Source organism: Anser brachyrhynchus (assembly GCF_964034855.1).
Source record: "Anser brachyrhynchus genome assembly, chromosome: 2".
NCBI classification, from domain to species: domain Eukaryota; kingdom Metazoa; phylum Chordata; class Aves; order Anseriformes; family Anatidae; genus Anser; species Anser brachyrhynchus.
Genome location: NC_137695.1, coordinates 39,191,906 through 39,210,567, shown reverse-complemented (window position 1 = coordinate 39,210,567; position 18,662 = coordinate 39,191,906).

Below are 18,662 nucleotides of genomic sequence, written 5' to 3'. Positions count from 1 at the left end.
AGTGTTATGCACCAAGAGTATTATCCTAATAAATAACCCACTGTGCTTAAAGAAGTGCTGGCTTTTTGTTTTCCACTGTGCGTAAGTCAGCAATAGAACTTTAAAACAATAAAGCTGTGTAACTGAAGATCTGCCAAGTGAGGGACAGTCTGGTTTGAAGTTTAAATACAAAGATGCCACCCCTGGATGAGGGGGTGGCAAAATTGCTAGGGAGAGCTTGCAAGAAAAAAGGTTGCAACACTCTTCCCACTAGTATTCTCTTCCCCCACTATCTCCTGTGAGTCACAGTGGAGAAATGATATTGGCATAGACAGACCCTTGGTCTGAACCAGTAACAGCTGCCCATATAATATGTGGGCTATAGAAACCTTGCAACTACATATCTGCCAGCAATTTCCACTCTAAGACATTTTCTGTTTTATAAATTTTTGCCAAGTGGGTCAACCTGCTTCATACAGTGCATTTTTCCTTAGAACATTTCACCTTAAAATAAATATTCAGTCAGCCATTTTCAAGATCCAAGTGAGGTGGAGAGATACAAGTTGAGAAATCTCAGCAAATGAAGCAGCAACTGGAGCATTATGTAAAGAAACCATATTAGGGAATGGGCCTGGGACAATTCATAATTGAGAGGAAATGGATGAGCACAAATGGGAAGTAGATGATGAGGTAAGGGAAAGCTGGATCCCTGTTGGGGACCTGGTAAACCTCTGGGCCCAGCTGAATTAGACTCAGTGGAAATGGGATATAAGCTGAACAGCAGAAGATGGGCAAAACACCAGGAACAAGGTTAAGAGTGAGAACAAAAGAGATGTCTAGCTAAGCAGAATGACATGAAAAATAAAGTCTTAACATGCAAGGATTGCAAGTATGTTTAATGTTTGTGTAACAGCCACATTTTACCAAAACAAACATCTGATAAATCTAGGCAAAAAATGGCAGCTGTCATCTAAGAGATGTCTGGATAATGTTTGGATAATTATGGATCCACATTTCAAATAGTGAATTAAGCAGACATTGAATTTTTTTATCATTAGTTGATTAGTTTCTATCATGTCTTCAGAAAAGAACACGAAAAACACTAAGGGGAATTTGTAATTCTTAATACAAAATCAAAATCCAAAGATGAATAAACAATATTTAGTTTGAATCAATTTTTGTTTTGTTTTCTAATGGAACCTAAAGCAACAACAACAACAAAAATACACAACCAAACCAATCCTAAACCTATAAAAATACAAATTATAATTCTGGAGATGAACCTCAGTTAATTAAATGGAAACAAGTTTTCTTCTTATTTAAGAAACTAAGAATAGAGAGAAAGTTTGGTTTAGAAAACAACAGAGCAGTGTAATAGTTTATTTGTATATTTTCTGGCTATAGAAGATGTATCATGTCTTTTTATCTCACTGTGACATTGAGAGTAATATTGATGTTAGAATACAAAGCTACAAAGATCTTGTAGCTTGTTCTACAGTTCAAATAATGTTGTTTCAGTTCATCCGCTAACGGCAAATACTGTTGTTTTTCCCCAAACTCTCCTCTGAATAGTAAGTGAATACAAAAGTTAGAAATATTCCTCGTATTAATATCAAAACTTCATCTATTTATGATGTGGAGTTTAAAGCTACTTTATGAAAGAAAAATAAGAGGTAATGGATTATTTTATCTGTTTAAATTCAGAGTACAAAGACGATTTTTTTTTTAAGGTATAATGCAGAGAAAGAAAAGAATAATTGACCCTAAGAGTTTAAGACATGGTGCTTTTTGTAAAGGAGACATATTAAGACACTTTGAATAAAGACAATAATCACAAGCTTAGCTCTAGATATCAGATTCGCTCTTAAGTCTTGAGGATGATTTTCCTACGTGCAGATGTACAAAGTGATTCCTCCCACAGAAGTTAATTAGAAATTATGCTACCATGCTTACACACAGACATCCCCTGAACACTGGGAAATAAGCATTAAAACTTCCTGTCAGTGGAATTTGTTTAGCATGATCACTTTCCAAACACCATTATTACAATATAATTTAGAAGACAGCACAAATTCCTTCCTAAATACACCAGTTTTAAAATGATTAAACTGGGTAAGTGGAGAACAATAATTTATTCTGCTTTCAAAAAATGTTATTTAGGGAAACTATTGATATAGAATTTAAACTTCCTCCTTGATTATCACTGATATAACTCACATTCAAAAGCTGCTCTTCCTGACTTACACCAGTGCAGCAAAGCATAGGGTAAGGCCCACCACTCTTTTTCCCTCCTTTAATAGTATTTCTGACTTGCAAAACACAGGTAATGCTGAAAATAATAAATAGTACAGCTAGGCTTGTCAGTAGTAACGTTGTGGTTCTAATTTGAATTGAGATTTTGGTGAGTATTCATGAAGTGATAAGAAAGCAGTAAATGTCTGTAATATTGACTTTTAAAGGACACCGCAAGCCACTTAAGAAAGCTACCAATACACGAAAAGCTCAAAAGGAACAGATGAGTATTTCACTAGATGTCATCTTCAATTGTGTTTCCAGTGCAACTTTTGTCTTTCATTAACAGAAAGCCAGGGCGGTGTTACAGATTTTTATTCTTTTTTTCTTTTGGATTTTATTGTATTTTCAAAAGTTTAAATTCTCATTAAAATATAAGACTACAGCTAAAACACATTATCATTCAGGAGTCTCATGTTTCTAACATGCAAGTATTTGCATCACTTCGTATCATAAAGATGCACGATTACTATGATGATGATTGCATGTTTTAACAGATATTTAAAATTTATAAATTAGACCTGTCAGATCATTCTTGTACAAAACCATCCTGCTACAGGCATCTGTCCAAGTACTTACATGCTGTATTTTTTACGTGCTGTATTTTTGTGGCAAATATGTATCCCAGTCAATTGTATGACTTGTTAAGGGTGTGAAGAGAAAAGTAAAGATATTTTCTCAAAGCTATAATTAACATGTGTCAGAAAATTCAGAAATATTTGAAGCCAGATAATTTTTACTTTAGAAAGTTCCCAACAGGAAAAAATAGCATGCTGCCCTCCCCCCCTCCTTGTTTATTTATAAATCAATGCATTATATAACACCTGTCTTAAACTATAACTATAGTTCAGGTTATATCGCTTTTTTATTATAACAATGACCATCATATTTCTCACTCACTTTCCCCCCACTGCATGGTAGTTAATAAAAAGTTACAACAACTTTTGTTGTGCAGTAAGTTCTATTTCTACATTAGAATTACTTCAGAAGACAACAGATAAACTGTAAGCAATTAAGGAAAAGAGAAAACCTGATTCACCAAGATTATATCAGCTTTAATACTGATTGATTTGCTATTTAGTCTTCCCCAATTCATCAGCTACCTTCTTTCCTTAATAAAGGTTTCATAAGATTTTCTTTTCATATGGCCATTAAAACGTAAGAACTAGTAAAGATATTTCAGCATCTGTACTCCATAACACTTTTCTACCTGGAAGATATTCTATATCTTTAGAAGTGAAGTAAATGAACCACCTTTCTTCATTCTTCTTATTAAAACACATGTAACTTACTCTTATTTTGGAAACGTTTCTTTAAAGAAAACTACACCAAATGTACATTTTCAGTTAGACATTTGTGAAGAGGAACACCGCAAAAGCATAGAGATCAAAAAAGGAACACTGAAGGAAAAACTCATTGTTAGTTTAGAGAAGTTACATAATGAAACAATAAGGCATTACAGGCAAAGAAATCCTAATCACAATAGAAAAGTTAGGTGAAAATTATCATCGCTTGCACAGGAACAGAATTTCAACTAAATCTGTGGTGCGGTTTATGCAAAATCAAGGAAAAGGGGGGTCTAAGTAGAAGACTAACTAGAGAAGAGTAGGCAGCACACCAGGTTTAAGAGTGAACAGCAGGAGATTGAGGTGATGCCTAGTTGTGCCACATTAAGAGAGTCAGATATAGAGTATTTTTGTCTGCAACTGAAGCAATTGCATGAATATGTAGCTCAGGATTAAACCAAGTTTTACACTGTAGGGAAGCCCACTTTGTTTGCTTGCTCTTCTCCCAGGTAGCCCTCCAACAGAGCTGGAACAAAAAGGTTATTTCTGAACTTCAACTAAGGCAACTAGTCTTGAACTCTAGTCACCTCCAAAATAGAGTATGCGACTATATATGACACTGAACTTGGAGAGTCCATGTTTTTGTTTAAATTTTGACCTTTTCCAGTTATCTTCAGTATTTACAAGAGCTTAGGATTTCAGTCATGTCTGTCCTCCATTAACTTACCCTCTGTATATAATCCTTTATAAAAATCCATATGTTTCATCTAAACACAGTGCCCCTATTCTGATCCTGTAATATGTCCAAATAAGGGAAGCCTTATGTATGTGCAGAGGTACAAAGCAAGAACTGGTATAGTATTACAGCTAGATGCAAGTGTTAGACAAGGAATGACATGAAAGGATTAGGGCAACTGTATGTACAACAGATCTTGCAGGAAATGACCAGTCTTACAGTAGGTGCAGTCTCAGTCCTATCTATACTATAATTAACTCCCTAGTCAGGGAGTAACTAACCTAGTCAGGTTAGATAAATATCTTGATCCTTTTGTGTGTAGTAGTTTGCATATCTTGGTAAAATTTTCATGAGGAGCCTTACATAAGCTGGCATTTACTATTACAGTGCAGTTTAAGGCTTGCTACAAGAATGAGTGTCAGCATTTTCTGTACAGTGAACAGCTGAAATTCAAATATTAAAACAGGAAATGCAGACATTGTCCCAAGATGACTGGCAGCTTCTTACAGCCTCATACTAAAGGAAAGCAGAAAAACACAGGTACTTTCATAAATAATTTTTCAGAGTTTTCTATGACTAGAAAATAAGTTTTTACTATGTTCTCCTAAAACACATCTATTTACCAAGAACTAAAATGTTACTTTTCTGCTTAGACCAAAAAAATCTTTGGATTATTTCAGCCCAAGCCTTTATTTATTTCATGGTAACTAACAGAAACCTATGATCACCTTCTTACTATGTGAGCTAGTGATCAAAAAGCAGAGGTGAAAATCATTCCATCTTTAGCAACAGTGGAATCAAATAATATGGAATCAAATATAGGGTGAGCTGAAGTCTGCAGCTTGAAATTCCAGATTTGAAGACTTTCAAGTTCTTACCTTTCAGTAGTTATTTTCTAGTGAATTTAGTTTAACAGGTTGTCTACAGGAAACAATAAAGAGCTTGCAAAAGTAAGGACTGGAACTTGACTCAAGTAAACCAACACACACTCAGGTAAACCAACATTATAAATATACTTACACACATTTTATATAAAATACCTGTTCATAACCTTAAGTGATCAGATATTGGAGATATCAGAAGAAGAAATATTCAAAATTAAGTGCAAGGTATTGTGAATTTGTGTATCCACCAAGTGTTTTATCTAAAGACAAACAATTGGACATGTAAGTACAGATTACAGCATCTATTTTGGCCAAGTAGTATTACTTTACAATTTCTAAAAAGTAAATTTAATATTACTTTAGCATATTTTCCAAATAAACTTCTAGGTCCTAGTAATCCAAACAGCTGGCTTCTTAATAAGAATTGTGGTCTAATATTTACTAGACAGGGTAAAGAACAGATACCTGTGCTCTTTAAATGGTTGGATAGATTTTAAAACTAGAACAGCAGAACATTATGACAGCACTGGGTGGAAAATAATCACTTAAAGTAGTTTTAATCACTTAAAGTAGTTTTAGTTTGACATTAAGATTTGATTTGTTATATTCTTTTAGCAGTTGCAAGAATTACTTTGCTATTTTCTCTCATATATTCAAATCATGTTTTGTAGTTTGCATTTTACTACATACTGCACTTCTAGATACTTGCAGAATTTGTAAGGAACTAAAACATGATCGTAACTTTTGCAGAAACAAGGGTGTATGAAGTAGTGATAGGCCACATAAATGTCTGCTGGTGAAATCCAAGAGTTGTACTGATGAAACAGGCAAACAAGAAGAGCAGGCATTTGGAAATCAACAGGCCAAAGCAAGGCAACTAAAATGAGAGTAAATAGCTTGTTTTCCCATCATCTTTTAAACCTCCTTGTGAAAGCTTAAGCTCAGTTTCTCTGTAGGAATACAAGATCCAACAAACAACCATTGCCCACAGACTCCTTAGAGTCATAGCTCCATTATGGAAAGCTTGCTCTCAAACTTTGTCTTCACAAGTCCCTTTCATCTTCACTTGCTCAGTCTTTTTATGCAAGGGTGAAATCAGATGCACTCTGTAGTGTTGGGATAACACTAAAGAGTTCACCTTTTTGCAACATGGCCCAAGAGTAAAAGATTTACCCATAAGATGGGGACAGAAGAAAGCTTGCTGGAGCCAATATCACTCCAAAGTACCTGCTTGCAACCAGCTAGTTACTTGTCTGAAGAACTTCAGCAAGAGGACTTGCTACCTCCTCCCCTCATTTCAGCTATACTTTCCCTTTCCTTCACTGTGCCTTTATATTCCTCAGTGTTATTCATGACTTCCTAATTTTCTACAGAGCTAATTCTTTTCTCTTTGGCAAGACAGCTTGGCAAAGTTAATGAATTGATACTGTGGTTCTCAGACAGATTTATTTTAGTAAGTTGTGATTAATCCTGTTATTCTTCAAACATTTAATTTCAAAACATTGACTACATCTTCCAAGTTTGGGATATTTGCATATTTGAATACATTTCTTTACTCTGCTCTGAATATTCTACGTTTGTCATAGCTGCTAAATATTGAGGTCTATCTTGACAACTCAACCTCATTCAACTTCACATGGTAACAAGGTCATTCTAACACCTGATTTCTGATCCTCTGCACTCTAAAGTGGGGCAAAACATAAGATTACACTTGGACTTTAACAGTCTAAAAAAACACCACAACCAGCAAAGCAAAAGGGACTGTTGTGGTTTAACCCAGCCAGCAGCTAAACACCACACAGCCGTTCGCTCACCCTCCCCTCTCCCTCTCTGGGATGGGGGAGAGAAATGGGAAAGTGAAGCCTGTGAGCTGAGATAAAGACAGTTTATTAAGACAGGAATATAATAATAATGATAATGATAATAGTATTACTAATAATAATGTGTGCGAAACAAGTGATGCACAATGCAATTGCTCACCACCCACTGACCGATGCCCAGCCTATCCCTGAGCAGCCGGCCCCCCACCCCGGCCAGCCACCCCTATATATTGTTTAGCATGACATCAGATGGTATAGAATACCCCTTTGGCCAGTTTAGGTCAGCTGTCCTGGGTCTGTCCCCTCCCAGCTCCTGCTGCACCCCTAGCCTGCTCGCTGGCAGGACAGAGCAAGAAGCTGAAGAGTCCTTGGCTTGGTGTAAGCACTGCTCTGCAACAATTAAAAACACCAGCATGTTATCAGCACTCTTATTCTAATCCAAAACATAGCACCCTACCAGCTACTAGGAGGAAAATTAACTCTGTCCTAACTGAAACCAGGACAGGGCCATCACAACATTTCAGACAGGCCTTCTCGCTTTCTTTCTATGAAGGAGATGTGCAACAAGTTTTGCCTTTCTTCACTCCCACACACCCCAACCTTTGGACTATTTGTACCTTTGAAAAAGGCTTTTGTGAGTAATAGGAAAGTATCATTATATGGATTTTTATTTCTCCCTCTTTCTGTTTACTATGGTGCAAGGATCATATCCAGCATCTTCAAAATTCAATTAAGTTTAGCTAAAACATTCTGTTCAAGGTACTAGCAGCTGAAGAACAAATTTACAAAGACTTTTGGGTGCTTAAAGAAGAAGATAAAGCTACAGGATTCTCAGGAACATTTAATTTGTGTAATTTTGCTTCCTGTGGGTCACTTCATAAATTTTGTAAATCCCACTGGACAAAAGAGTTGTAATTTTCTCCTAACCTGTGCATGAAGGCAATGGTTTCCAGCCATCAGGAACCCCCCCGCCCTTTCTCCTTGTCCTGGATCATAATGGCCCCTTAACCCCCCTCTCCACTCCCCTCCACCCTCAAATTATTCCTCAATCTTAATTTATCTAACACAAAGATTAACAAGGGGGCTGCTCCCAGGACCACCCTTTCAGGACACATTTGAAGAATGTGAAGTTCATCAGGCAGCAGGGATGAATATAGGTAGTAACTTCAGCTGTCCAGTAGCAACAGCTGGAAGAGGATGCAATTAGACCCCAAATGCTTTGGAAGTCTGAGTTTTTTGTGACCTGGGCCCTTAATCTCCATTATAATAATGCCACTGAAACAGTCACGCCATAAGTAGCTCATGAAGCATTTTCAACAAGAATAAAATAAACATGAAGGATTCTGGAAAGAGTTGAAAAAATCTTTGAAAAATTAATTTGGCGATGTTTTTTCCTTAAAAGAAAATACAAGCTAATGTCCATTTCATTGATATCAACTGCATCTTTCATACACTTGTAGATTATAAAAGTGAGGTACAAAAGGTTGGAAATACACTTCACAATGAAGTGTTTACATTTTCCTTAGTTTAATTGGGAAATACGGTACTACGAATCTTATTACTAGCAAAAGCTTATTGAAATTAGTATTTTCACTGACTCTAGTTTGAATTGCAGAACTGCTTGTAGATTCATTTTGGCCCCAACACTTCAAAACACTGATATACATGACTTACAAGAATTCCCAGTTAAAGTTGTGCTAAGGTAAGTGCATACTATTTTTAAATTTAAATTAAAAATATAAATTGGAAAAATGCTCTAGTCCTGTAACTACAAGCTTATATTTGCCAGAGCTGATCCAGCAAAACATTTAAAATATATACTATGTATACTAATATAAGACCACTAATGTGCTTAACATTAAGCTCTGATTTAGTGAAATGCTTATAGCACTCGCTCAAGTGTATTTTGTAGCATAAGCATACTGAAGTATTAAACTCTCAATATACATTTTTCTTGAACAGTGGACAATGCTTGCCTCCAGCTATAGCATGACCTGGTTACTTACACATTTGAATGCTCCAGAATAGATAAAATGTCTTGCTTTCTGCTGGTGTAATCCCACTGACTACATCAGCATTACAGCAGAACTTCTAGCCCATGAGTTTAAACATCGCACAGCATATAGAATCAGTGTGAACTTACAACAGGTATGTTATGCATACATGTATGTGTTGTATATATATCTATTAATGCTACTGCAGGAGTTTGTTGTGGACTTAAAGCAGATGAACATTAAAATTATAAGATATAGGCTTAGTCGGACTTTCAGATAAAAAATAAAAGCTGCCCAGACACAATTGATATACTCATTTATAAATGTTCAATTTTAAGTAGCATAATTATGATCCATGAGTTTATCTGTAGCTTACCTGGCATTGGAAATTAATAATTCTTAGATGTACATGGAATTACATCTTCTAGAAAAGAATAGATTTTCTAGAAAAGAATAGATTTATAGATTTTTCTTTGCAGCTTTATTTATATGCCTTTATCCCAACAATCCATTTTGTTTCCTTAAAGTCTTTAGGAAGTTGTTGCAGCAACTGCTTCAAATTCAAATTCAATTGAATTTGGTAAACGATAGATGGAATACTTCCAACTGTAGCCTGAACATAAAGTTGGCACCAGTGTTGTTTTAGTCTTTCCCCCTATATCCTTTGTATTTTGTCTCATACTACATTCCATATTTTCTTCAGTCTTATTCTCACCTAGGTACGCTGAAATTCCCATATCCCATTTCTATGTTTTTTCTTATTTCCTAATTATATTATGTATGGTAAATGAGTAAGGACTAAACATAAACTGGAAGGTATTATTTCATTTGAGGAGTGCTGTTCAGATTCAAACACTATTTATAACATTAGAAAGGCTTCATCTGCAATACAGAACAATTTGTAACATGATGTTCTTTATTATTGAATGCATAAGTGATCTAACAAAGGAATCAGTAATGAAGCAGAATGGAGATACAACAGCACTCAAGATATCTTGGCCAAAGACCTATAATCTTACAATAGTGTTTTCCTTTTAGGAATACAAAGAGTGCAATAAAATAGCGCCATATAAATTCATTCATAAAGCTGTCTCTCCATAGTCTAAATTCAGGTCATTACATAAGCATACAAACTGCATTAAGCACATGAGTTATTATAATGATAAATACTACTTATATCAAACAAGTGTTTAAACATCCTTTGTGTTTCCATGTTTTCATGTAACATTTAGTAACACTTCAATCTTTAACCCCCTGTTGAACCAGACTTGCTCTCATATGCAGAATCTAAACAATCAGCTTAAAAAGATTAGACATACTTTTTTTAATTTGAGTGCCGATGCGATTCTGAATATTATAAATGCTGCCTATTTGCATCATAAGGGCCAGATACACAAAGGCATTTAAACAGTGTTCTTCCTTTTCAGCAAGATACAATTATCATATTAGAAAAAGAATGAGCAACTGTTAGTTAAATCTGTCCTGGCACAAATCCATACAAATAGATACTAAAATAAATAAATGGAAGTACCACTTCACCTGATTCATGCCACTGAGTTTCAAATGTCATCAACTCCCAGTCCCCATTCAAACTTGAATGAGCAATGGTATTTCAAAGAAAGCTCTCTGAATAGTCTGCACTAAAATTGTACTGACAGTATTTTTCTTCCATTTTCTCCCCCTTAATAAGGGGAGGAAGAAAAAATAGTTTAGGAGCCTTGAGAACCTTTGCTGAATCTAAATAAGGACCTCTAATCAAAGAGAGAGGTACTGTAATGAAATATATTAAGAGCTGTCAACATCAGCTTCAGTTGCTGATCCAATTTCTGTCACCCACTCCCCAAGCCTAGTATCATACAGAATTTCCTTCTACACTATCGCTTAGGTCCATCAGTAAGTCTTCTCTTTCCAGAAGATTCTTTTATATTCTTTCCGTTAAACTCTTACCTGAATCTAAGACTCAGACATTCCTGATACAGTACACACATCAGATCTTTCCTGTCTGAAAGGAGAAACAACAAAAAACAACCCCCCAAAAAGCACACCACCACAAGAAGCAAACAAAAAAACCCACCTACTTCCTTGATAATACTGCATGAGTACAAGTAGAAAAGAAATACTAAGAAGTTTCTAGACCAAGAGATACCAATAGAAAGCCCACAGTTCAGTCTAACGTTAAAGTAGGATGCCACCTACTGCTTAATACCCCAAATTAAAAGTGAACTAATTTCTTAACAACATAACTGGATGGACTTATGGCAAATACTTTGCAGTACTGTTGCACTAGGCCAGTTCTTAGTGAAGAGTTTCACATCTAGTTTATAAGGCCAAAACTGGTATTGTATGTCTTCCTCTGCTGGATGAGGGATGTTCTTCATAGGTAGTTGAAGTAACACATGCACGCAAGAGATAAGGGTTTCTGCATTCTTAAGCAAAGCAGCATTACTCTGTGACATAAAATTAGTTAATAGCAAGTCTGCTCCTTACTTCACTGAAATTAGGAGACACATTCATTGGCTTTAGGTCAAAATGCTACAAATTGTGTTTGTTTACTTTGATATCTATATTTATAATTATATATGTTTAAAAAATGCAGTCTATCAGCTCAGCCTAGGGAGTTTATTCTAAGTTTCAAAAGCTAGATAACATATCTAGTGATGTATGTAGCTGTTTGTGACGTTCCTAATAGCATAGTATTCCCTAATTGTTTACTTCATCTTCATTCATTTAACCGAAGAAAAAATACAGTGAACAAATAAAAGCCAGCCTAAAGCAAGAAAAGACAGCTTAAGAAGTTCCTGTCTTGGTGTTCCTCCCCACCTCCCTAGAAGAATTTCAGCCTCCCTACTATTTCCAGTAGAATTGGTTGAGTAGCTTATCTGTAAACCAGATCAAAGCCATACAGATTCAGAGCATTCTACCATAATTAAGTTTCATTTCCCACTTCTGTAGCTTCTCTGATCCACCTTATATCACAACCCTGCAAATATCTGTGCCAGCATAATGCAGGGGGCAAGGATTCAATTAGTAAATCAGACTTCAATTAGTTTTAAACTGGTTTTATGCTATATATTTAAGAGTTAGAAAACCTATCTGAATCCAAAATGTAATAAATAATGCTTATTGAAAGAATGTTTCTAATCCATGTAAAAGTTCTTCCACTGCAGTAATTGACTTAAGAGGTACAACAGATTAAAGTTTTATGAAACTTCACAGCTGTAAAATATCCTATTTGGTTTGGGTTATTAATCAAAAGAGGCAAAATTTGTTTTTAACAAAAAATGTTAACAAATTACAGTCTTGTTGTAATACAAAGTATATCCTAGCTGTCTGACATCTTGATTCAGAAAATCTAAGCAATGGCTGTTTTTCCCCACATAATTTATATTCAATTTATTGAGTATATCATGATGGCCTTCCTTCCATCATAAGCTTTAAATACTAAGCACGTACACAAGTTACAACTGTGTGGAGCCAAATGTGTAAAACTCAAGCTGTACTGCACTATTTAAATATACTGCAGCTTGTAAGTTCTCCAGTAAAACATCATGTCTTTCACAGTTAAAATACTTGTTCTCAAATGGACTAAGATATCTTCATTATTAGTCTACTATCTAATCACCTACTACACTGAATCCCACAGACCAGCCTATTTTTTGTTTCAGTCACATAATTGAAATAATTAAACTTCATATTTCTGGACCTCTATAGCTTTGCTTTAGCCTGCAATGGTTGCCTTCAGGGATAAAGTGGAAACAATTGCATTGCTTATTCAGGTCCAGACTGTTCATTTTTGTGTGGATGGAATTATGCATACGTTTCTTCACAATTTACACTCCAAATGGGACTCCTGCCTAATGTTGATGTTAAGTGAATACTATCATAAGCACGTGCAGAAAGAGACCATATATGATATATAGGAAAGCAGTAGGTGAAGCCATTTGGTGAAATAATCGTACTCCTCAGTCATGTGAAAGCAAGGGTTGTCCAAAAAGAGTAAACAACAACTCTGTGCATAATGAGTACAGAAGCCACAGATTAGTCCTCCTGTATTTTTATTTTGCCCAATGTTATGGGTAGTTAACCAGAGGAGTTTACTTTAGGAGATGACTAGAGAAAGAATTCAAAGTATTGACTGTCAGATTTGAAAACAGGGGAAAGGCACCTTTAAGAGGCTTAATCACCCATCCCAATTACTGAAATCAGTAGACAAATATGTCCAGTGAACTGTTTACTTACAGTGAACATGAATTGCAACAACATTTCCAAAGCCTTTTTTTTGGTCTGGAATCTGTTTTTTGGGGGGGGGGGGGGGGGTAGCAGGGGATGCACCTCTTAGGTGCTACCTCCTTACCTCAGAAAGTCTTAACTCCCTAAAGCTGATTCCATTTCAGAAGCTGGAAACCCTGGTTTCTCCAGATGGTTATTATTCTCTTCCTTACATATAGCCTCTTTATTTAGCATGGTCTTCCATGTGTACTTCAACAGAATGAATGACACCCCCCCCCAATAAATAAATACACATCTAGATTTAACTTACAGAAACAGCATCCAAACCTTAAAACATGCTTTGACCTACTCCAAGTATAAGATAGTGCTGAGTTAACCTTACCCAAAGGTGCAGTCATTTTTAGGTCACAGGAATAGGTATTTTAATTATTTCTCATATATTCTTCATGAGTTATCTGATGAAGTGCAAGCCTCATTCTTGAAACAAACGATTACACAGTAACTCTTATTTCACCCTGAAAGTGCAAAAACAAGCCAGTAACAAAACCAAGCTGTTCAGTAGTGATTCAGCAAATGCACCAGAAATGCAACTCTTCTACTTGAAAAACTTGGGTTGTGTGTTACAACTCCAGAATGATTAGCTTTTTATCACACGTCTAAAAGTGTTTTTTAAGAAACCAGGAAGATATGGATGAATAAATTGTTGCAGTACTTATGGATTAAGCAAAGCTATTGAGTTTCAGGATAAAGAAAATACACACAGATTTTTACTTTTAAACACAGCTATGGGTCTTCTTTCAGACAGAATGAAGAATTGCAGCATCCCCCACCTCCCTGTTCCTTGTATCTCTTTCATGAATGATATTAAAGACTTCAAAGTATGGGTTTACATACTATATCAAGGAAAAGATTTTTCACTGCCTGGCCACTGATGGGGCAAGATCCCCACCTAGCGCATCCCGCACCGCATTGCAGCGGGTGCGACTCGGCATTCTCTCAGCCCCAGCAGGTACACGGCCAGGAGTAAAACATACATTGCATACATATACACATGTACTCACAGTATATTCACTGTTACTGCTTTGCGACTGCAAAAGAGTTGGTTGCAAATGCAGCTTCATTTGGCCTTTTAAGCATAATTTCAGGTGTGAGATAAGCCTACAAGAAATACAGGCATCAGATTAATTTTTCTCTCTAACATAAGGTAGAAGGAGTTGTACAAGACAAAAAAAAGGACTAATTTCAAGGTAGGAGTGTTTAGAAGAGGGTGAGGTTCACTCACACAAAGTGCTAATCTTACAGAATTCCTACACTTACAGAAAAACAGCAAAGACTCACTTTGCACATACACAGTTCACCCATTAGAAATGACAGGAAGAACACAAACATATTAGAACACTGAAGTGTGGTTATTCACAACAGAAAGACTGTGCTCTACCTGTGCAATACAACCACAGCCCAAGTATTTGTATGAAGTGATTCTGAATACAGCTTTCTCTTGATCTCTAGGTGATGCTGTGTAAAATTGAAGGTCCATGCTTCAGAAAGATGAATACCGGAAACAAAGAGAAAGACATGGAAATAATTGCATAAGTGAAAATCTTTACTTCTGGAGTTGGCTTGGAAACTATGATAGGAAAAATAAAGTTTACACTGTAAATGTCAACATGTGGCAGATGTTGACATGGGTCTTGTACATCTGTGTGAACTTCAGAATCAAAAGTGAAATTTAACTTTTGAACACTCAGAAACAATCTTAGGGTTGTAATCAGTACCAAAGTCTAGCTGGAGATTAATTACTAGTGGTGTACTGCAGGTGTAAAGACTGTGGCCAATACTTATTGACTCCTTCATTAGTGACCTAGATAATAGAATAGAGTGTACCACCAGAGCGTTTGTAGATAATACAAAACTGGGAGGAGTGGTTGATACACCAGATAGTTGTGCTTCAACTCAGGAGGACCTCAGCACACTGAAAAATAAATCCAACAGCAACATCGTTAAATTCAACACAGGGAAATGTCAAGTCCTGCACTCAAGGAGGAATAATCCCAGACACAAGTACATGCTGTTAGTTGTACAGCCTCCCCCCCCCCCAATGCCTACCATCTAGAAGACAACTCTAGAGAGAGCATTCTTGGGGTCTGGTTCCAGGGGACAACAAGCTGACCAGGAGCCATCAATATACCTTTGGAGGAAAGATAGCTAACAATATCCTGAATTGTATTTGGAAGAGCACTGACAGTAGGTCAAAGAAGGATTTCTTCCCCATCCCTCTTCAGTTCGGGCAGTCATATCAGCAGTGCTGGGTCCAGACTATTCCCCATTACAAGACAGAAATAGACTTACTGAAGAAAGTTCAGCAAAGGGCTACAAACATGATTAAGCTTGTAGCACATGATGTCCCAGAATAGGCTGGGACCATTCAGCATGGAGAAAAAAAGTCTTTTGTGTATGTGGGGAGGTATTATATGCACACTGATAAGACGCTCTGATTGGGGGAAGTGAAGATGAGGGAGCCAGACTTCTCTTCGCAGTGCTCACTTGACAGTGGTCAAGACACTAGAGACACAAATTAAAACAAATGAAGTTTTATCTGAATACAGACTAACAAACAAAAACACCACAATTTTTGCATTGTAAGCATGACCAAACAGTGGGACAGGTTGCCCAGAGAAATTGTGGAGTCTCTATTTGTGGAGATATTCAAAACCCAACTGCACATGGTCCTAGCATAAACTGCTTCAGCTGATCCTGCTTGAATTTAGGGTTTGAAATAGATGATCTCAGAGATCTCTTCCCAATCAAATGATTCCAGGATACTTGCTAGCTGCAACTAGTATTAGCTGCTTCTAAGTTTTGATCATATGTGATCTAGAATAAAGAGAAAGTGACATCCCATATCCTACAGTTAATAAATAAATAAAAAGATACGGGACAGAAGCACACATTAGGAGGAGGCTGACCATGCGTTCTATTTCTGCACTGAGATTATTTAGATTGGGAAAATTGGGGCTTGGAATCCCAGAGAAAAGGTAAAGATGGTCCAGACTGAAGGAAAGAATCTGGAAACAGACAGGAAGATCCTGCAGATCAAGGAACAAACAGAAAAGCACCAGGGAATGCCCTCTGAGACTTTGTCTAGAAACATCTAAGCCTGGTAGTCATAAGTAACTGCACAGCACAAACCAACATGACTTTCTACATGATCCACCTGAACCTGCAGCCATCTCGCCAATAGGAAGATGAAGACAAGACAGTGAAAATAACCTGTGGTTGTGTTGGAGGCAGTGAAGGAGCATCTGAAATACTAAGTAAATGCTCTAATCTCATTGGTTCTTAAATAAAAAACAGTATCCAGATCCTATATGGGTTGTCATTTATCCTGAACTGCCTGTGACAGATCTAGCAAAATGAACACCATGAAATAAAAATAAGTAAAAAACATTCTTTTGTGATGCACATGCAAAGTTATAGTAAAGGGAACAAAGATCACTTGGGAAATATAAACTGTTTTCCTCTCTCTGCTCCACTTGAGCAAGTTCAAGACTTATAAGACGACAGTATTATTATGAAAGAGTGATAGCACCTCTAATAAAAAAAGCATACTATACAGATTTTAAATATTTTCCTCCTCCTGATTTGGCTGTATGCCAGACAGTTGCACATCATGAGATAACCCTAGTCGCAGTTATGAGATCACCTTAGTTTTGCAGACTCAGTAGGAAACAAAATTCCACACTTGTCATATTTTACTCTAACTTCACACCGAGAAAACAGGTCCAATACATTACCCAAGTCTTTGTTTACTGCTGCTTCTTATATTTTGTCCTTAAATAAATACCCCCTTACATGCATCTTCTGTACGCTCCTCCCCCCCCCCTTTTTTTTTTTTTTTAAGTAAAAATACTTCCTTGATCATCCACAAAACAGTTTCCTTGGAAATTCACCCTGTATTAGGCATTATAATAAAGGTCAGTCTATTATAATTAGCCATTATAAAGGCTAAGTCTAGCTGACTACATTTGGTTTGTGTGCAGCATTCAGAAATAACAGCTTTTATTTAGCAACTAATCTGACAACTTCAGAACTAAGGGAAAAGATATAGTAACACAGATAGCAGGATCCCATTTGTGTTGTATACAATCTCCTTCCTACTCTCTTCTTTGTTCCTCTAATTGCTTATGGTTTGCTCCAAATTAGGTTATTTTCTTGGAGCAAGAATCTTGTTTTCTAAATGTTTATGAAACACTTGGACACAGATTGTGTGCGCATATAAAAGAAACAGATGATAATGTAAAGAAGAGTTAACAGGTTCCCAACTTACTGTGAACTGAAATTTGTTGCTGTATTTTCAACACAACATTAAAGAATTCTGTCAAGAATCACAGAAGATAATGATTAGGGTTTTATTTGTTTTGCAGATTTAGAAGATCTTGAAGTGTTTTCTTACTGTTTCACATATGAATTTTAGCCCCCTATAAAATTAATAACTACTCTCTAAATGTAAAGAATTGTCAGAGAAGTCTACCTCAAGATGTATACATGCATGTCGTGTCAAATAAGAACAGGTACTACAAAGTGGTGGTTACATTTTTGGGACACACAGTAGCTATTGCAATTTTACCATGTTAGTTAAGAGGTTACTATGGCTCCTTCCGATTTTAAGCATGAGACCAACCTCATGCTTGAGCTCAAACTTACCTCGTGCAAGTTACTTGGACATAAGCCCAGACTGCAGTGAGGAAGAAATCCTGTTTTCATGGTAGTCTGTAGCATAGGTTGAACCATGCATTTGTCTACAGTGAAGAGCAATGGCATGGGAACAGTACTACTTTCTCAGTCCATGTCTCTCATGCCACCTCCAGAAATGTCCAGTGAAAACAGCACATGACTGAGGTAGTGGAAAGAAGCTCATCTTCTCTTTTTGCTAGAAGCATGGGCCATCGGGTCCTTTTAAAACAGCACTGCACAGTACACGACACCAAGATCTGGACATCTACTGGTGCAGGTCCCACAGCATTCCATACTTCCCCTATTCCTGGGCCTCGGCAAATGGGTACACCAGGTTACCAAAATAGAGTTATTCAATGACTGTCTGAGAAAGCTTTGTGGAGAAGTTACCAAAGAGGTATTTCAGGAAGGTGCATGCCATAAACGAATGAGGGTGAAGTAAGAAAATATATGAAGTTTATTCAGCACCTATACTTATCCCAAGACCAGTGGCAGTTGGACATGATAGGAGAAACGCTGGGGAGGGCAAGAAAAACATACTTGTCCTGGAGTGAATTAGAAATGGCAAGATGTGTCTTTACAGGTCTAAAGAACAATGAAAATAACTCTGCTCTTATTTCTTCCAGTTTAAAGCTTACCATCCTTACTGCTGTTAAATACAAGCAGGACAGTGTTGGCACACTTAAAAAGACTTTTTCTCCACATCT